The sequence below is a fragment of the Canis lupus genome, chromosome 5 (assembly GCF_048164855.1).
Source record: "Canis lupus baileyi chromosome 5, mCanLup2.hap1, whole genome shotgun sequence".
NCBI classification, from domain to species: domain Eukaryota; kingdom Metazoa; phylum Chordata; class Mammalia; order Carnivora; family Canidae; genus Canis; species Canis lupus.
In genome coordinates, this window is record NC_132842.1 from 47,225,073 (window position 1) to 47,246,692 (window position 21,620).

General features: G+C 37.9%; 1 protein-coding gene and 1 long non-coding RNA gene across 37 annotated transcripts in view; one reads left to right on the top strand and one right to left on the bottom strand.

The window, feature by feature from the left end:
* PDE4D (phosphodiesterase 4D) overlaps positions 1 to 21,620 on the bottom strand; it is a 1,448,272-nt gene that overhangs the window by 715,370 nt on the left and 711,282 nt on the right. The gene's annotated exons all lie outside the window — the stretch shown is intronic.
* The window catches only part of LOC140633661 (uncharacterized), a 61,439-nt gene that overhangs the window by 18,957 nt on the left and 20,862 nt on the right, over positions 1 to 21,620 (top strand). For 5 of the 6 annotated variants that reach the window (XR_012031240.1, XR_012031237.1, XR_012031238.1 and 2 more), the window contains exon 1: positions 15,865 to 16,405. This is a non-coding gene — a long non-coding RNA (uncharacterized lncRNA). Of the gene's footprint in view, positions 1 to 15,864; positions 16,406 to 21,620 lie in introns of those variants that run through there. The other variant, XR_012031241.1, reaches the window with a different exon arrangement.

Below are 21,620 nucleotides of genomic sequence, written 5' to 3' on the forward strand. Positions count from 1 at the left end.
GATCCGGCCCTGGGTCAAAGGCAGACACTCAACCACTGAGCCACCGGGGCTGCCCCAGAATATTTGTTTCATATTTGAAAAACAGTGATCTGGGCAGCCCCGGTGGCTCAGCGGTTTAGCGCCGCCTTCGGCTTGGGGTATGATACTGGAGATCCGGGATTGAGTCCCGTGTCGGGCTCCCTACATGGAGCCTGCTTCTCCCTCTGTGTCTCTGCCCCTCTCTCTCTGTCTGTCATGGATAAATAAATAAAATCTTGAGAAAAAAAAAAAAAGAAAAGAAAAACAGTGATCTAAGGAGTTAGGAAATATATCCAGATAAATTGGAGAACAGAATAGTCTGATTCAATTAGGGGTTTTTTGTGTGTGTGTGCTTTTTTTATTTTTGGTTTCTATGATTACTATTAGGTCAGTTTTTAAAGTTTCTCCCATTTCCCTCCCTAGTTATTCCACCTTAAATTTAAATTCTTTGTCTGTAAAATGCTACAGAAAAGGATACGCTTAGGTTCTGTTTACAGGAGCACAGGGCCACCACCTGGTATAACTATAACAATTTAATGAGCCACACGTTCCAAGACTTAATCAGAAAATCTGTTCTGCAATTACTCAAATTTTTCAAAATCAGGGTATGATTGTTCTTGAAGAATTTCCACAAGTACAAAAGGTTTCCTCGCTGCTAAACATTAAGTGGCAAGCCCCCTTAGTTTTAACAAGGTAAAGACATCCATTTCTCCATATCTTTTCTTATTTATACACACACACACATATATATAGTCACTAAACAAGTAGCCAATTTCTGTAAAGTTGGCTGAAGGACTGACCACTACATTAGGAGTTGTGCAAAACAGGTGTGCAATGCTTGCCTTTAAAGAACTCATAAGTTAATGGAAAAGACTAGACAACACTCTGGAGAAAACACCAGCACATGTAGTGATATTATCAGGTGCAGAAAAATACAGTGAAAAAGGTAAAAGGTATACATAACTGATGAGGGAATGTTGCAGTAAACTTGAAGATGCGGAATATCAAAAATTAATGGAAAGGAAGGTGAAAAAGAAGTGCCTTCCAGGATAAGGAACTTACAATGTGCAAATGCAGTCAAGAAGAAATAGGCAAGTTTGTTTAAAAAAAGAAAAAAAGCCCGGTAGTCAGTAGATGTAAAACCTATTCAGGTTTGTAGAAAAAAAAAAAAAAAATCAGATAACAGATAACAAGTGGGGGGGGGGGGAAACAGGCAGCAAAGTGACATGCCACCCCAAAAACTATTAGAAAAATTTCCCACTCTCTACAGACAGTTCTATTCAGCAAACATCTGTGGGCATTTATTTTGTGCTAGGCACTATATGAAGTGCTCTAGGATAAAGATTAGCTAGATACTATCCACAGTATCTGGGAGTTTATAACTCACTAAATTAACCGCAAAATAATTTACATGTCAAAGTATGGCCCAAATACCTAGATGAGAGCCAGGAAGCTGACGATATTTAATGTCTGGTTTTAATTAAGTAAAGAAAAGTGATTCTCAATGACCAAATAAAGGAATTGATATGAATGGGAATATATGGGCCATAAAATGCAAAACTCATTGAGTTCAGGACATTCTAGGTTCTAGTTCTTGCTTCCAGTGACCTTCATTTGAGAGGAATAAAATATTTACAAGCTAGCCTTCTCCTAAATGGCATTTCATGTGGATGCTCAGAGATTAGACATTCTGTTGATGAGACTATCTAAGCTGGAATGGAAGATATAATAATATTCTATTGAAAATTCACTGAAGGTTGTGGATAAACATGTTCTAAAACTGAACAAAAGTGTTCTGCAAATTTCCCATTGCTTTGGTGCATGTTAAAGGATTCCATTATAGATATAGAATTGGGGATCCCTGGGTGGCGCAGCGGTTTGGAGCCTGCCTTTGGCTCAGGGCGCGATCCTGGAGACCCGGGATTGAATCCCACGTTCGGGCTCCCGGTGCATGGAGCCTGCTTCTCCCTCTGCCTGTGTCTCTGCCTCTCCCTCTCTCTCTCTCTGTGACTATCATAAATAAAAAAATAAAAAAAAAAGAATTGGCTGCCTTTTTACAGGTTTCCATATCCTATCATTCATTATTTGTTCAATATCCTAACATCTACAATTACCCTCCTGAATCCCCCAAATGATATGTGGCTTTTTTGAAAAGAAAATTAATTTTTTTTTTGAGAATTCTTTGCCATCCTCCCTTCAAATAACTTGGAAACCCCCACAGTGTTTCAAATTCATGCTTGAAAATCACTGCCTTAGGAAATACAAATTGTAAAGTTCTGAAGATAACCAAAGGTGGCTGAGGTTTGGATAAACTGGTGATTTTCTTTATAATAATGTAGAGTGTCAAGGGAATTCTCCCAACAGGAATACTACACAGATTGTCTTTTTTTTTTTTTAACAAAATCTCTTTAAAATTAGCTGCCAGAAACTTTTCTGAAAAACACAGTACTGCAAATGACAGCCAAATAAGGCCTTTGGTTTTAACAAGTGGAAATTTGAAAGTGGGTGAAATGTTTTGATAAAGTCACCCACGCCTAGAACAGCCGATAATATCTCTTAATTTCATAAAGGTTTTCCTAAATACCTTTTTGTGGATTTTCTAAATTTGTTTTTTTTAGATTATTCAGAATCCTTGATAACACTTATTTAATTAATTATTCACAGGCAGCAAAACAAATAAGAAATAAGATTTGCACAGGTTCTGAACAAGGATTGAAAAATGTGCCCTTGTCTAGGTAAGATACAAGCAAAACTAGATTTCTCACAATTGAAAGGGAGCAATGGTGCAGCTAATTCAAAAGGATAAATAAATTAAAATTATTCACACGTGACTATAGAATGCATTGTATGCTTCTACCAACTATAATGTTTTAATTAGGTAAATAGTGTGTTAAAATGAGACTGCTTTTTAACCTGCCCATGTAGTTGGTGGAAATGATCTGACAGTGGCAGAGGTTTGTACTTAGGAAGAGTGTGTTTGGAACCCAAAAGCTTGTTTTGATCTCCAGCTATGATACGTACTGTGTTACTTTAAATGTCTGTGAATAAGTTCCTCATCTATGAAACTGAGTGATAATAACAATAGCTATTGCATAAGAATGCTGCAAAGATTAAATATGTTAATACCCATGATATAAAGTGTTTAGAAGGATGCTTGGATAAACACCCAATTACTGCCACCTGCCACTAGTTGATACAAGGAACTTACAGAAATTTATACTCAGTAGATATCAATTGACATCAAAATGTGCCAGGCATTTTGCATTGTATTTCATTTAATTCTTGCAATAATTCTTAGGGCATTATTTCATTACCACTATTTTACTGATGAGGGCACAAGAAGGTTAAATAACTTGCCCAAAATAAGGACCCCTACGTGGCTCAGTCTATAAGGTGTCTGACTCTTGATTTTGAGTGAAGTAGTGATATCAGGGATCATGATCTTGAGATGAAATCTCAGTCCTGGGATGGAGGCCTGTGTCAAGCTCCTCACTCAGCAGGGAGTCTGCTTCTCTCTTCCCTCTCTTTCTCTCTGCCCCTCCCCCTGCTCTCTCTCTCAAATAAATAAAAAATAACTTACCCACAGTCATATAGTTCAATAGTGTAGAATCAGTATTTCATGGTCTATGAAGTGCTAGGGCCTCTTATTTCAACTCTATACTAAATCACTCCAAGAAAGAAATCTGATACCATATTTAAAATCAATGATGGATATTTTTATTGGAAAAATTATAGAAATCTGAGTGCCCTGAGCTCTTGGTCTAGTTAACACTAACTTCTGCCCTTGGCTCCACTCAGGACATACACTGTGGCAACCTGTGAAGCTTGCCAAGTCATGTAATTCTTACAAAGGCATGACATTCTAGTAAGGGCAGCTTGAGGTGGAATTTCTGAGTGTTTTTTCATCTATATGTCTGTACTCCTTTGACACAAAGGAGTTTTTATTAAATTCCATGGTAGTTTTCCATTTTGCAAAACAATAATGTTCTAAAATTATTTCATTTAAAATTTTCATTGTGATTATTTTTCATTTAGAATTTATGTCATTATAACCTCTAATGATAAAATTTTATCATCCCTACACTGAAAATCACATCTGGACATTGTGAAACAGGACTTTTTATTTTATTTATTTATGACAGTCATACAGAGAGAGAGAGAGAGAGAGAGAGAGAGAGAGAGAGAGAGAGAGGCAGACACATAGGCAGAGGGAGAAGCAGGCTCCATGCACCGGGAGCCCGACGTGGGACTCGATCCCGGGTCTCCAGGATCGCGCCCTGGGCCAAAGGCAGGCGCCAAACCGCTGCGCCACCCAGGGATCCTGAAACAGGACTTTTTAAATCATCATTACTGAACTTGTACCAGATACTGTGCTGGTTGGCAGAGATTAAAAACAATAAAATATCCACTTGAAAATTGGAGATATATACAACCCCTCCAGTAAAGAAGATAAATGATAAATGTCAAATTGATAATAAAAATCAGTGCCTCAAGGGATTACAAGAGTAACAAATATACGTGTGTGTGTGTATACACACACACATATAACAACAGTTTTTGAAGTTGAGAATGTTTCCAAAAACTAACCAATGCCCAATAGCAATGGTATCTGGGGGCTCTGACAGATATTTCTTCATAATCAAAAGATCTCCAAACTTCCCAAAACTGTTCATTGTATTAGAAAAAGGGACAGTTAATGCACAAAATAACTTGGGTAGACCTTCAGAATCTTTTGCTGTTTTTGTCCACATACCAGACATGTTAATGAACAAAATCCAACACATATCCCAAGTTCAGAGGAATATTATACAGTAGTAGTCTATTCAAAACTTGGACACCAAGGAGCACGTTTCCTCATCTCTTTTTCAGTCTCTGTACCCATCCCCCACCAGCCTTAGGACAAGGATTTTTACTCTTCTTCAAATTAGCATAATATGACTGGAGAGCCTCCTTCTGACTCTGACACATAACATCTGTTTCAGTTACTTTGTTTTTTGTAATATGGTTTTTATGAGACAAAATAGTATACTTTGCTGAAAGTGTCCATAATTCAGGATTTATAGTTGTAGCTGGCAATTTGCTTTCTAAAGTTTAACATATTTAGACAATGACTCCTCATAAGCAAATCGTATTTTTAGGGTGATACTTTTCATATCTAACGTTCTCCAACCTAGTCATTTATTTGGGATGTTTTACAAAAGGTATTACAGAAACTGGTTTTATTTCCAATTTTGTAATTAAGTAGCTAAGTCACCTTGAACAACTTCATTCAGTTTCTCTGAAACTCCATTTCCAAGTTAAAAGTCCTAGAACTTCCCTAGGGTTTTATAACTTAAAAAAGAAAAGCCAGATGCTGTCTTTGATTGCAAGTTTTAGTTGATGTTTAAGAAAAATCATTATCCCAAATGCGTTCTGAGGCAATATGGTCTCTGCCATTTGCATGTAGTAATCGTATGTTCCACAGATAATGATTTAAAAAGAGAAACAGAGGGGCGCCTGGGTGGCTCAGTGGTTGAGTGTCTGCCTTTGGCTCAGGGCATCATCCCAGGGTCCTGGGATCGAGTCCCGCATCAGGTTCTCCATGGGGAGCATGCTTCTCCCTCTGCCTAAGTCTCTGTGTGTCTCATGAATAAATAAATAAAAGAGAGAGAAACAGAAAATATTTGATGTTTAAGAAAACAAGAGGTGACTGCACTAACCAGGTGCCTTACTCATGCTTTTATGGCCCTGAAACTTATGAAAATTCCCTCCCTAACTAGGTAACAAAATTTATTCTGACATATGACTCACAGCTTGAGAGCCAGAGTGGGAGGGCAATGCTTAAGTTAATTTAATATTTGGAATCAAAGTATTGTTTTATTTCTAAAATGATGAAACTACAGAGCTGCATATACATATCAAGTGTTATATAATAAGTCAGATTTTCTAACCTTTTAGGGCCTAACATATTATTTAATAAAAGAGAAATTTCTGCACTCAATCTTTCACAAAGTGTGTCTCACCAAAGACTAGTTTTGTCCAAATTTAATGAACACTGAATAGGGCGGAGGGAAGCACTTTGTGATTTAAAAAAAAAATGGGGGCTGCATTGAATACAGTTAAACAGGTTTCTCTGGTGTAAGATCTTAGTCCTTTAACATGCTAATGTGATTTATGAAAGCCAGTTTGGTTGGCTCTCAATCCACCTGCCTCTTGAAGCATGTCCAGAGATGGTTATTCTCAGAACCCATCCCTTTGAACATAGCCTATAGCTGATATAAACCTTCCCAGGCTTGTATGCTTTCATTTTCTTCTGAACTGTAGTCAAACAGAATGTTTCCAGCAGAACCAGGAGTTCTGGTACCAGCCCCTAGAGACTTCTCATTATTGTTATGCTCCTGTGCTGAAGCTGAGGCTAAGTCCACCCTCTTCTTTAACTGGTGTTCTTCTCCTTGTAAAAGGCATAACTTGTGCAGAGGCTATGAAATAACTGTGCTGTGAGTCTAAATGATAATTCTGTTGATAGCATGATAGAAGACTGAACAGGCTAAAAGGCCAAAGAAAGACTGGTCTACAGGCCACTATTGGTGAGAAGGTATACCAATGCAACCAAAGGCCAAACAAGTGCTTTTCAAGCTTTGAATTAGTTAAGAATCATGTGGAGACCATGCTAAAGACAGGTTCTGATTCAGTAGGTCTGGAGTGGGGCTCAGAGTTTCGATTTCCAAAGTTCGCATGGACTGCTGGTCCATGAAGGCCTCCTAAGTCTCCAGGGACTAGAATAAGGAGAGGTTAATGGAATTGAAGTCTAGCAAATGAAGGCACTAATACGTACTCAGGTGATGCTATTTCAAATTTATATCCAGACATTTGTGTAGTGCTTAACTTGCTGTTGATATTTTTTAAAGGAAGAGATTTTTTAAATTATTTTATTTATTTATTCATGAGAGACACACAAAGAGGCAGAGACATAGGCAGAGAGATGCAGGACTCCATCCCAGGACCCCAGGATCACGACCTGAGCTGAAGGCAGATGCTCAACCACTAAGCCACCCAGATGCCCCCTATTTTATTTTTTTTAAGTAAACTCTACTCCCAACATGGGGCTTGAACTTATGATCCCAAGATCAAAAGTCACATGCTCTACTGTCAGGGTTAGCCAAGTGCCCCAATTGCTAATATTTTAATAAATAATGGATTTTTAAAAATAGAAATTATTGCATACCAATACAATAAATCTTTTTTTCTTCAAATGAGCACAAACACTATGAAAGATTCAATTCTAAAAGCAACTTTTGTTATATTATATCCACACTTTTAAGATGAGACAAAAAAGACTTAATAGAAATTGAAAAACAAATTCCTGCAAGTATGGTGAAATTATTTACCTGTTTCTATATCATTAATTGAAATTAAAAGATGAACCTTATTTAAGACTTACAGACTATTTCCAGGATGTAATTTAATTAAGTTGAAAGCATGTAATTGGACAAATGCTAGGTGTTAAGTTCTTTGGATATGATGGAGACGCTGATCTTCGTGTATCTGAGGATACCAGATTCTTTCTTTTCTGTGTTCATAGTTAGATGGGGCTTTCAACTCTTCTGTGGATACAGCATTGTCAAAGACACTTATAATTAAGCCTTACCCCGCACTACTGACTTCTCTATCATCTAAAAAGTTAATCGAGAAAGTGTTTGTGCTTCCATCAAGCCAATACACCTAGCCCTACAGTAAGTCTATGTATAGCTGTATAAGCAAGTATATGCTTTTCTCTCTGGTCCTTCAAAGAACTTATTCTGACCTGGAAGTGCTTGAATGATTGCTAAATTATGAAGACCAATCTGAGTTTTTTCCCAAAATTATTATTTTTCAGCCCTAATAAAATAAATGTGAATACCTATTACACTAATATAAAAATATGCATCCTAGCTGGTTTAATAAACACCACTAATATTCTGTAATTATATAAGCATTGCACAAAGCCAGCCAGTAATTATTTAATCAGTTACAAAGGAAAATTCGTGCATGACAAAGAAATCCTCTTGCTGTGCCCATGTCAAATACACTTTAGTCTGAGCAGCAGTTGCCTTGTGATCCTTGTATATTAAATGCCTGGAATATAGTGTGCAGCAGACACATGTTAAAGGAAGGGAAGAAAGGAGTCAACGGTTTGTACGGTTTGTTTTAGTATTTGTTGTGAGCTTTTACATAGGCTAAAAAGATGGTATGTCCAAATCAATTTACACTGATTTACCCACTAAATGTTAAAAATGTTTTAGAAATCCTATTAGACATGCTCCCAATTTTACAAATGCATTACTTTTTAAATTATCTATATAAGGGATCCCTGGGTGGCGCAGCGGTTTGGCGCCTGCCTTTGGCCCAGGGCGCGATCCTGGAGACCCGGGATCGAATCCCCACATCGGGCTCCCGGTGCATGGAGCCTGCTTCTCCCTCTGCCTGTGTCTCTGCCTCTCTCTCTCTCTCTGTGACTATCATAAAATAAAAATAAATTAAAAAAAAATAAATAAATAAATTATCTATATAATACGCAATCTATTCTCATTGCAAAAAACTTCAAAGTCACCCAGAAATCTAAAGGTCCTATAGACCACCATCCCCAAACTTGGCTCTCTTCATAGGGGACCCTGTGATCAGTTTTGTCTGTTTTTCCAGACTCTGCTGTCCATTATAGGAGCCACTAGTCCCATGTGGCTATTCAGTACTTGAAATGTGTCTAATGCAACTGAGGAACAGAATTTTTATTTTTTTATGTTTTTTATTAATTTAAATTTAGTCGTCTTCTCTTTTTTTTTATTTATTTATTCATGATAGTCACGCAGAGAGAGAGAGAGAGAGAGAGGCGCAGACACAGGCAGAGGGAGAAGCAGGCTCCATAAAGGGAGCCCGATGTGGGACTCAATCCCGGGTCCCCAGGATCGCGCCCTGGGCCAAAGGCAGGCGCCAAATCGCTGCGCCACCCAGGGATCTCTAAATTTAGTCTTCTATGGCTAGTGGCTACCATATTAGCAAAATTCTAGACCTCCATGTGATTTCATGAAAAATTATGTGCCTAGAGGAACATACTACTGTTTTCTGAGGCTTTGGGGGTTTGTTTTTAAAGATTTGTTTATTTGACGGAGAGAGGGAGAGAGTCCTCGGACATGTGCACAAGCAAGGGGAGTGGCAGAGGGAGAGGGAGAAGCAGGCTCCCTGCTGAACAGGGAGCCAGACTCAGGGCTTGATCCCAGGACCCCGGGACCATGACCCAAGTTAAAGGGAGACGCTCAGAGAACTGAGCCACCCAGCCACCCGGAGACTTTTGTTTTTGATCAGAGTGTTATACTCAATGACCATTCTCATCATTCAGCAACTTGTTTTTTCTTCAGTGAAGATCTCCCTTGTTAATCTTTAGCGAGGTACCTGAACACTGAGGTATTCCATAGCATGGCCACTTCTCAGCATTGTTAGCCGTTTCCCTATTGATGCGGATTCAGGTGTCCAGTTGTTCACTATCAAGGACAAACAACAGGTTTGCAAACTTCTCATTGGGCACACATTCCAAGAATTTTTTTTCTTTATAATAGATACATAGACGCAGGATTCTTAAATGATAAGGTATAAGCATTTTTCATTTTAATAGAAACTGCCAAATTGTTCTTCAAAGTGGCTGATTCAATTTATACTCCCACCAACAGTGTTTGAGTTCCCACATTTTTTTCCTCAAACAGCCTTATGCTGCCATCAATTTCACTGTACTAGCTGTCAAAGCCTTTTTTTCTTCCTTCAAGAATATCTTCTGTTTTTTTTGGGGGGGGGGGAATTAAGAAGAACATCAATGGCTACCATTAAAATTCACAGAAGTGGGAAATTGTATTTCACTTCACTTCCAAGTCAATATTCAATTTTTGCTCTTTAACAATTTTAGTTGACCAAGCATTTCCCTGGAGTGTCTCTAATATGACGATATCTACACGTTATAGAAGGCCTTTTCAAAGGAAAAAGCATTAACTTTCTTTTTCAGTAATGTTCTAGCACTACTCAGTGAAAAATGTTTTAAATTGCTTTTCCCATAATAAAGATAGATTGTGTTAAGCATTTATTCTTGCCTGTCTCTGTTTTATACAATAGCATAGAATTTTCCAATGCATGACCAGGACTCTATTACTATTTTGTGGAATTTTTTCTTTGAGTAAAATTAATGGTCCAGATGAGGACTGAATTTGTAAATTCACTGGACCCTGGTCTGACAGTAGTGTCACTGCATCCTTAGGTTAATAATTTTGTGAGATTGAAAGAGGACTTGGCTAGAAGTCAGTCCTCACTCTACTACAAGTAGGACTACTTGTCCTAAGGCTCGAAGCAAACCTCTTACTCTCTGGATATGTGTTTCGTTGTTACCGTATCTGACTCTAACACAAAGCTGGAAGGATCGCTAAAGTGATAGGTTAATAGTTTCCCAAACCAGACTTATCATTACAATTTTCTAAGGGAAATATTAAAACAGAACTCAGAACCTCAACCTACAACTACTGAATCAGAACAAGCAGAGTTAGGTCTGGGAAACTTTCTCCAGTGATTCTAATGATTAGTCAAGTTTGAAAGCCACTGTCCTAGATGATAAGATCAAACCCCAAGAATAAATATGCTCTAAAAGGTAAATACTTAAAAAAAAAAAAAGAAAAGAAGAAAGAAAATCTTCATGGGGGAAAAGCAGATCAAATATTAAAACAAATTTGGAGAAATGTAAAGTCTTATAGCTCAAGTAAAAACGTCCACAATAATTCAGGTTTATGGTTATTACATCTAATAGATCTAACAGAATCAACAAAAACAGTAATGTCATCAAAAGCCGCATCTGCAAAAGCAGATTATGTAGAGTGCAATAGTCACGGCTGCAGCAGGTGGATTTGTGGCACAAATGGGCCCTGCACAGTCCTGGAGGAAGACATTCACAAATTCATATCTAGGTAGTAAACATTTACTATGTTCTGACCAAACTGGGAAACTGTTTTCAGTTCTGGGGGCCACTTTTTAAATAATGTTTATTTTTTAAAATGACATACAGCCTGAGTTTACATTTAGCACAAAAATTGTAAATGTATAGCTTGATTTTTAAATGCACATACACCTGTAACCAACATCCAGATCAAGATATAGAATATGCTTTTCTCAGTCAATACTCACTCCCTCCAGAGGTAACCACTATTTTGACCGCTCTCACCATAAATTAGTTGTGTCTCTTCTTGAACGTCATATAAACAGAAACAGACACTATATACCATTTTGCATCTGGTTTCTTGCATGTAACAAACATAATGATGTGTTACAGTCATCTCTTTTTCATTGCTCTGAAGTATCCCAATATTTGACTATACCACAACTTATGCATCCATTCTACCACTGATGGACATTTAGACTGTTTCCAATTTAGACTATTATAAATCAAGCTGGAATGAATATTCTTGCTCGTATATCTTACTGGACATAAGCACTCATTTTGTTGACTATATGCCCATGAGTAGAAAGGTGCATCATAGGCATGTGTATGTTTAGCTTATGATAGTGCCAAACAGCTTCCAAAGTGATCTTTCCAACTTAAACTCCTACCAGGACCATGTGAAAACAGATATTCCATATCCTTGTCCACACTTGGTATTTTCAGTTAATTTTAGTCATCACTATGATGAAGGTATAGTACTATCTTACTGTGGTTTTAACTGCATTTTGCTAGTGAATAATGATGATGAGTATTTTTCTCTATGAGGTGGCCAGTGGCATCGTAAATGTTTAATAACCACTATCTGGGGAAAAATACACATATAAAGTATATTATAAATTTTACTATATAAAGTGTATGTAACACACACAATTTACAAACAATAAGAAGTACACAGTAGTCTTTAATTTGGAATTCCATAATGCCAATTGATTTTTCACAGAATACATTCACTGATGTTTTGCTGGACTCTTGAAAGTGTAGCCAAACTGAGGTCGCAATCAATAGTAGTTCTGACATGACTGTGGGTTGACATTTTGGTTTATATTAACAAGTAAGACAAAAGTGAAGCAACAAAGATATATGTTGGAGTTCCTCTCATTTGCCCATGCCTAGGGCAATTTCTTTGCTCCATCAGATTACAGTTTTAAAATTCTAGAAGAAAGTTTCTTCAATTTTCTTTTGTGTGTTCTTTAAAATACAATGGCTACAGATATGACACACTCAATTTTAATCAGTATTATTAACATTTTTCTCTACTACTTTCTTGGGGATCCCTGGGTGGTGCAGCGGTTTGGCGCCTGCCTTTGGCCCAGGGCGCGATCCTGAAAACCCGGGATCGAGTCCCACATTGGGCTCCTGGTGCATGGAGCCTGCTTTTCCCTCTGCCTGTGTCTCTGCCTCTCTCTCTCTCTCTCTCTCTCTCTCTGACTATCATAAATAAATTTAAAAAAAATTCTCTACTACTTTCTTAAGTCTAGACTGTCGACAAAACAATCAATCCCTGATGTAGCATTTGCTGATTTTCTTGTTATAAATATACCCCTCCCCCCCAGTCAATTCCATACAGATACAACAGACAAATGGGCAATAATAAAATGTAGTAAAATAATTAGGAGTGATAAGTTTTGAGTATGTATTACCTTTGCTTTTACCTTGCTGAAAGTTTATGTAATTTAATTTTAAATAATGATGTTATTTAACAGCTCACCAAATTCACAAACATTTAAAAATTGGTGCTTAGGAGCCAGTACAGGCAGACCCAAGAACACTGATGCTTGCTGGCCATTTTGATATTCTTTAATTTGAAATGCCGGGTTTTTTTTTTGTGATTTTCTAAAATTGGGTTGTTTTGTTGATTTGTAAAAGTTTTCTATAACTTCTAAATATGAGGCCTTTATCAGATATATATTGCTAGCATCACTGTTAAGCCTAAGTCCCACTTTTTCAGAGAGAACTTGTCAAACCCAGTATTTTGTGTGGTTAAGCAAGCCCTGAAAGGGGATATGGACATCTAGAGGTTATCATGAGCTACTGAACTCAAACCACATACTGTTTATGCTATATGGGAAAACTTTCGAAAGAAGGTTCATCATTAATTTGTGGCATTTTTTCAGTATTTCACAAGCACAGAAATGACTACTTTAATGATTACCAACCACCCTACCTAGCATGGGAGCACCTGGAAATATAGAATCTTACTTTCTTGAGATTGTAAAGGAATTTAAAGATTCACTGATATTTTGTTCCTTTCACCTCACCATTATATGTTGAATGAATGATGCATGTAGCATCCTCTTCACCAAAGTGGAGAAATCATTTAAGAATTGGTGAATTATAAACAGTTTTATTCTAATAATCATTGAGAATTTTGTGACAATGTATTTAGAAACAGGCAGTAATTAAAACTAGGGATAAAAGACATGAAATTTAAATCCAAGCTATGTGATATAAGGTGATAACCCAACATCTCCTTTTTGTTCCATGGGCTTATACTGGCCCCCCTCACCCCATGCAAGTCTTCTAACACTTTGGGACTTTCCCTATTCCTACTTTCCTTCCTTCCTCAACTTTACATTGTTTCATGGTCCTTTCCAAACTATCTTAACACTAGAAGACAGTGCAAATGTGTTAATGCATAACCCCATCAAAAGTAATAAAATTCAGGGACACCTGGGTGGCTCAGCGGTTGAACATCTGCCTTCAGCTCAGGGCGTGACCCTGGGTCCGGGGATCGAATCCTGCATCTGGCTCCCTGCATGGAGCCTGCTTTTCCCTCTGCCTGTGTCTCTGCCTCTCTCTGTATGTCTCTCATGAATAAATAAATAAAATCTTTAAAAAAAAGTAATATAATTCACATTAACCAGGAGCTGCTAGAAATAATGCCCAAACCCCTTGGATAAACAATGAGGAGAACTCAGACAACAAATTGGGCCTAATTTTAATATATCTCCATCTACAGAATAGTGGCTCTCAACCTTAATTGCATCTGGAGAGTTTTCTAGATTTGTGTCCAGGCCATGTCCCAAACCAAATAAACGAGGATCTCTGAGTGTGGGACCCAACATCAGCATTTTTTCAAAGTGGAGATGATTTCAATGCACAGCCAAGTGTGAGAATAACACCAGGTTGAGAAATATCGATATTTTAAAACAGCATCTGCATCTATAAATTAAGGTTGTTCATTCTATGTTGCCCTGAGTAAAAGTACACATCTGCTTTCCACCTCCATGATGAAGCACTACCTATTAATCAAAGGTAGGTTAGATCATTCTTTTCTTCCCTGTGCTATACAATCTTAGCTCTTCAGTCTTCTCTGTCTTAAGTCTTCCTTGGTCAGGCTTCTTTGCCAATTCTCAATTCATTGTCATGCTCTAGCATAATAATTCATTTTATATGAAAGGGAAGCTATCAATTTCTGACTAAACTGGAGCAAGGTGCAATTCATAGGTGTGTATTTACCAAACACAGTTTGATATGTGGCACATTTAATTGGCCTGCAAGCCATTTAAAAACTTCTTGACATTGTGTGTTACAAATCAAAAAGTGCGAAGCAACTTGTCTGAGCTCACAAAGGGGCTAACCTAGGACTGAAACAGAATTTATGTATATCAGAGATAAGTGACAGCAAGTCAAGGAAGGAAAGAGGGTTTCCCTTCCACAGGCCACAACTCTCCAGGAGAACAGGAAGTACATTTCTATCATTCCCAAAAGCAACTTCCAAAATTAAAAATAAAATAGTAATTTCAAAAAGCATTTGTGGCTGTTTAACAATTATACTTCTAAATTAAAGTCTTAGATTCAAAACCAAAGATCAGAGTCAAGTACAAATGATATTCTAAATGTGCAGAAGGAGGCTCCAGATCCTCTCAGTTCTTTCTGACTAAAAGAAAAGTACAGAGTAAAATCTTACAAGCCCTAACAGAGGGATATAATGAAGGGCATGGCACAGGACGGGCTGAAACACGAATTTTTAAAATCCGTATATTAGTAAACCAGGTGTCACCTTTTTCATTTATTATGCTAATTAGTTTTAATGTTAATACTTTATAACATATTTGGGTTATTAACATGGAACTAAGCAAGACTCGGGAGGAGTCTATTTCAATCTCAGCCACTGAAAAATTAAAATTACACAAATTCCATTTCCCTTGTGCCAAATTAGTGTCTTCAACTAAACCTACTTTAAATGGACACAACATTTTGGAAAATTTCATTTGACTACAAAGACATTCTGGTCTCAAACACTGGCATGATATTTACAGTCTGAAAATACATGAGTTCATACCTAAACCCCATTCCCTCACTTCATAAACACAATAGGAAGTGCTTCTGAGATCCTATAGTTCAGGAAACAGAAAGACCACTTATAATCTCACAATTTGAGTATACTTTGTTTTCATTTGTGACTAGAGCAAATGTCTCCTACTAAAAAAAAACTCCTACTAGGAAGGTATTCCTAAAGATTAGCACTTCATTCACTGATTCACTTCCTCCTGCACTCAGCCAGCATTTACTGAGTACCTGCTAAGTGCCAGGTTTGGATGATGTGTAAATGGACAGGATCACTGACCTCTCCTAGTCTCCCAAAAGGGACTCTGACTCATTACATTTCAGCCAAGAATGGAGAGCTACTGAAATGCTCTTTCACTTTTTGGTGTTTTTTAGGAGGATGAGGATGAGGAAAGTGCTGCTGCTTTTCATAAGTGACTTTTATGTCAGTAAATAGACAGGTGGCTGTTTTAATAACCAGCTTAAAACAAAAGAGTTTGCAATAGCAATTATAGGAAAGGTGTCAACACAACTAGCTTGAACATGTGTTTTCTAGTTAAAAATTGATACAGACTTTCTGATAAAACTTTTTTTTAGTGTTAATAAAGCATATTGCCATATTTTTGCAGTTTATACTCTTAATATTCTGCTCTGTCCAGTAAAGAATGTGGTTTACTTGTGATGCAACTCCTGTGTTTGTTGCCAAGGACAACCGTTGTTTCCTTGATTGGGTTTCATGTGGTTGGTCAGGTTATGTCATGAGAATTACATTAAAGAGAAGAGTTATGGGTTTGTGTGCCAGCTCTGAGCAGTGAGAATGGTAGAAGGAGAGCAGTGGGGGTTGGCACGGTTTCTTTTGGCAGGAGATGAGAAATGCAGACTCCTGGGCACTCTACATGTACCCTTCCACATCATTTGGCTTCCTTTCACCCTACCCTGGCATCTGCTTTCTAGCCTCTGGAAAAGTACACATGTGGAAAGCACCATCAACCAATTCTCTTTTGTAGTTCTTCACATTTCTGGGACTTCAAGAAACCTTGAACTGCCATCTCCTTCTCTCAGGAAAAATCACCTCCGAGAACAACGTAAAATCAGCTGTAATTTTCAACAGATTCCGAACCAGGATTTGGAAAGGTAAGATGGTTATTGAACTGAATTATAATAAAGTCAGGCCACAGTCCAATTTGCTTCCAGCTCTTCTCCTCCCTCTGTGGGTTAACAAGTGTTTCCAAAGCCATAGGGCATTAAGAATCCTGAAGCAGCTAATTAATAGTGCTGATCCACATCATATGTAGCATGTGAGTTTCAGGCAGCTGTAAAACCCCAGCTTCCTCAGGCTATCCGAATGACGATGAAGCTCTCAGAATTATATTTTGACATTCTGCACCCTGCCTGTGGCTGAAAATAACCTTCTCAATAGGCACTTTAGGCCAGGAGAGTACTCTAGGCGTAAAAAAGCCTCATTGCCATGACTATGAAAAAGTAAATGAACATTTCCTCATGTCCAGACTGTGACTCACAACTGGCCTGTTAATGGACAAAGGAGGCCTGAGGCATTCTCTTGACACATCATCCAATCAAATAAAATACAGCATTGGTGAGACGCTGACTTTCATAGCTTTCGATCAGTTACCTTCTAAAAGACAGATAAAACCTAGGTGAAGGAGGTTCCTGATACCCCTTTTCAACTTTTTCTATTTCCTACCTATTTAATGATTTCCTCAAGGGAAATAGAGAATCATTCTACTACATCTACAGGTAAATAAACAGAATCAATAATAAAAACTGTACCATTTTTCCAAAAAACCTTGGGCAAGTTGAGAGGAATCTGTTTTATCTCATATAGATCTGAGTATATGTTGTGTGTTTTATTAATAAAATAGCCTGTCACACTGACAAAAGCCTTATCTCTTGCCTCCAGCCTATAATCCATCCTCTAGAGTGTCATCAAAAATGTCTTTCTGAAACATCTCATTCCCCTACTTGAATAACCTTGATTTTTTTTGTTTTCATGGTATATAATATGCACATTTCTTATGGTCCTTAAAGGTTTTTACTATCAGACTCACATCTTTGCAACTTCGTCTCAGGGTACCAGAGAGGTATTGTATACTCTAAAGCTATAGCTATAAAAATTTACCCAACATGCTATGGCTTTCCAGGTCTGTTACACCACCCACATAATCCCTTGCTGAATGCTTTGTTCTTTTTAAGGGTATGACTTAAAATGTTACTTCTTTGGAAATCCTTCTACCAGAGAGTAGGAATCACGCTCTTTATCACTTCTATTCATTCCTTTATCATTCATATTACAAAGACAGTGTCTGGGGATTATCTCCCCCCTCCCTCCAGTAGACTCTATGCAGGATGTGGGGGCTTGAACTCATGACCCTGAGATCAGGAGACATATGCTCCACTTACTAAGCCAGACAGGCACTCCTAAATTGTTGTTGTTGTTGTTGTTGTTGTTGTTGTTTAGAGTAATCTCTAGGGTTCCTGGGTGGCTCAGTCAATTAAGCATCTGCCTTTGGTTCAGGTCATGATACCAGGATCCTGGGATGGATGGAGTCTTGCATCAGGCTCCCTGCTCAGCGAGGAATCTGCTTCTTTCTCTTCCTCTGCACCCCCACCACCCCCATTCATGGTTCATGGTCTCCCTCCCTCTCTCTCTCTCTCACACTATCATTCTCTCAAATAAATAAATACAATCTTTAAAAAAAAATAACAGGTAATCTCTATTCCCAATGTGAGACTCAAACTTACGACCCTGAGATCAAGAGATGGCATGCTCTACTCACTGTGCCAGCCAGCCATGTGGCTTACCTTTTCATATTCAACATTTATATTGTTCCTAGGATATAGATGGAGGATGATAAATGATTTGTTGAAGGAAGAGATAAGTGGATGCATGGTTGAAATTAGGTCACTGAACTAGACCATACCTAAAGGTACTTTTAAGTCCATAGCTCATTTTGTATAATTTATGTTTAATGAGGAGGGTTTGAAGTGATTACTAGGAAATATATCTGTTAGCAACTGACATTAATAGTCAGTGACATCTGAAATTAAAGTGAAATTACAATGTGAGATTCACTCTCGCATATAGTATTTCTCTTTCATCAAGAGGCGTTACTTTCATGAGATGGAAGCTCCACAGCCTGAAATATAAAGGCTGGTCTACAAGCAGCTAAAATTTGGTGTGATGTTTACAAAGTTAGAAGCTCATCTTAAAGATGTATATCTAAGGCCAAAATCCATGAATGATATGAATATACTGAATGTCATAGTTCAGATATGAAATTATAAATGCTAAAAATGAGCTGAATTTATAGTATAATAGGAGCAAGGTAGAGCACAATACTTGCTTAAAATACTAGGGTATGTATAAAACCTAGGATCCTCAGCAATAGAAAAATGGGCAATACGTTCTAGCATGGAACATGCGTAAGATGGTTATGGAGGAATTAAAAATGATGGCTTTGAAGAATGTTTAATAACTTAGCAAAAATGTCCACAGTGCAATGTTTCTTTCAAGAGGAAGAAAGGTTTGAAAAGGGTTTGAAAAGATCTAATCACAGACTATTTGCAGCAGGGTTAGTGGCTTCTTCACAGAGAGCTCTTGCTACAGTAGCAGAAGTTGGGCACCAGAAACTCAGTCGAGTAACAAAGCCTAAGCTATTAAAAGGGAGAACCACTCTGAAGGCTACATACTTGGTGACTGTTACTTGAATTCCTTTCTAGAGATGAATCCTTGGGTTGTAGGGAGAGCAGAGAACTCTTTTTGCAAAGAGATGTTGCAAAAAGAAAGTTGGGGAGTGGGGAGGGTGTGGTGGTGCCTGGCTGGCTCCCTTGATGGAGCACATGACTCTGATCTCAGAGTTTTGAGTTTGAGCCCCTCGTTGGGTAGAGAGATTAGTTAAAAATAAAATCTTAAAAAAAAGATGTTGCATATAATTTTGTAAGGTATTAGGAAGAAAGGGAAAAAGTAAAGTGTTAGCAGAGCAGCTGCAAAGTAGAAGCATGTCCTTATGGGGTCTACTGACCTGCTTCTGATAGCAGCAGGACCTGCTGAGCCTATTGCAAGAACAGTGGTTCCAATAAAGGGAGACTTGTGCCTTTGAAACACTGTTGGGAACTCCCAGAAATAATTAGCTGGACTGTATAGGAAAACCTCTTCAGCAAACATGGGCAAAAGCTAATGAAATTTAAATCATTAAAGCTACTGTAACCTCATTTGTTGTCACAGGCTGATAAGGTCTGGCAACATTTAAGGTAAAGATTCTTCTTAAAAATCTGGGGTGCTTGGCTAGTTCAGTCAGTAGAGTGCATGACTCTTGATCTCAGGGTTAGAAGTTTGAGCCCCACATTGGATACAGAAATTACTTAAAAATACAATCTTAAAAAAATATTATATAGGTATAGGAGATTTATAATGCTCCTTTATCCTAAGTTTGTTCTAAGTAGAGACATAGGTTTTGTAAAAATAAATAAATAAATAAATAAATAAATAAATAAATAAATAAAAAGGAAAAAGCAACAAAACAAAATCCAAAATAAATCCAATGTAATTTTAGACCTCTCTGACCTCAACAGTAAAAATACCATCTCACAGAGACAGTGAGTTCACTGTTCTCTGAGCTTGGGGAGGGGTTGCCCAAAGCAGATAGCCACGGTTTTAATAGCAACGGGGATGTTAATGAGTCTAGAAGTACTGCATGAGAAAAAGGGTTCCAAAACGGGGAAGCTGAACCTAAGAAGGATACACTAAGAGTGGGCATGCCAGTTGTTCCAAATAGTGAAGGTCATTTCAAGGAAGAAATATTAGCAGAAATTTCTTACTTGGAATTAAGGGCCAGAGGTGGGCAGCCACAAAGAGGCAGACAAACAGCTCCTTATAAAGACTGGTTTCTAAATGACTGGAGCTGTCTCATGACACATCAAGCTTCCTTGAAAGGCAATATGTTAGGTCATTCTGTGTTCCCAGGAAAAAGCTATCAGATGCCTGATCGAGGCAGTCTCTGCTGAATACGTGATTAGGCTTAATAATGTCCATGTTCCTTCTAGTGCTAAGATTCAAGATTCTCTGGGCTTTGTCTGCTGAAAACAATGTTACTTAGAATTATTGTAATTTTTTTGAGTTTCTTAAAGTCATACTGAATATTTAATTAGCTACTATATTTTAAGCTTTATACAGGTGTAAATCTCCTCTAGGGAGTATATGCCCAACATGGGGAATATATACCCAACATGGATCTAAGTGGTATTTTAAAGCTGAAATCCTTGATTTGTCTCCAGGAGTGTTTTGGGTCCCAAGAGGTTGTCACATTCAGAGGTTGTCCCTTCACCTGGTCATTCAGGGTTCTGCAAAGCAGGAGTTTGGGTCAGCATCCTTCTAGGAGCAGAATCAGGTCCAGGTAAAATGTTACCCAGCACTGAGGTTAAGTTGCTCTGAGCTCAGCAGTACCAGAACTGCAACCCTGGAAACAATTCTGTATGTTGTGAACTAATGTGATTATTGCACTCAGTGTGATCAATGGAAATCACAAGGCAGGAAGAGTTCTTTATGTATTTTCTTTTTCACTCAGTGGGAGTACCACAGGGGGGGGGTCTGGGAGGAAGGAACGGACTCATCATTTCTGTCTACTTTATGCAGCCCTGGGATGTGGGCACACAGGGCATCACGGCACCCTTGGGAGAAGTGCGCAGGCACGGGCTCTCTGCTACAGGCCAGGACACAGGATTTTACAGGCAATGGTAGTTTAGTCAAATGTAGAGCCGGGATTAAAATGCAGCTATGGTGAGTCAAAGCTTGTCTGCTTTCAAATGACTAAACACAACAAAATAATGATAATAATGCTAATGAATATTTTAAAACATTATATTTCAATTATTGTAAAAGGAAGCCACTCCACTGCATTGTGGAATTGTTAAAGTGGCCCTGCATTAAGATTAAAATGGAAAGAGTCAAAGCTGAATGCATTATTTTACCCATTTCAAAACATTCGAGACTTTGTATGAAAATAAAATTTAAAAGAAACCAACTCTTCAAGATTGAAAATAAGAGCAGATAAGCAATTTTCCAGTAAAAAAAAAAAAAAAAAAAAGAGTGCTCTAAAATCATTGTAGAGTATATGGAAATTTCAAAGGGTAGTGAAAATGTACTCTGATGCCCAAAGTGAATAACAGGATGTGTGACTAAAGCTGCTGACCTACGACCAGCTATCTCACCTCAGAACCCAGGAGCTGCTGACGTTATATTTCATTTTCTTTCTCTTTCCTCTTCCTCTCTTTGTCCTGGTTTTTCATTCCACCCTCTGCCATGGTGATTCTGTTTCCTCCTCTTCCATAC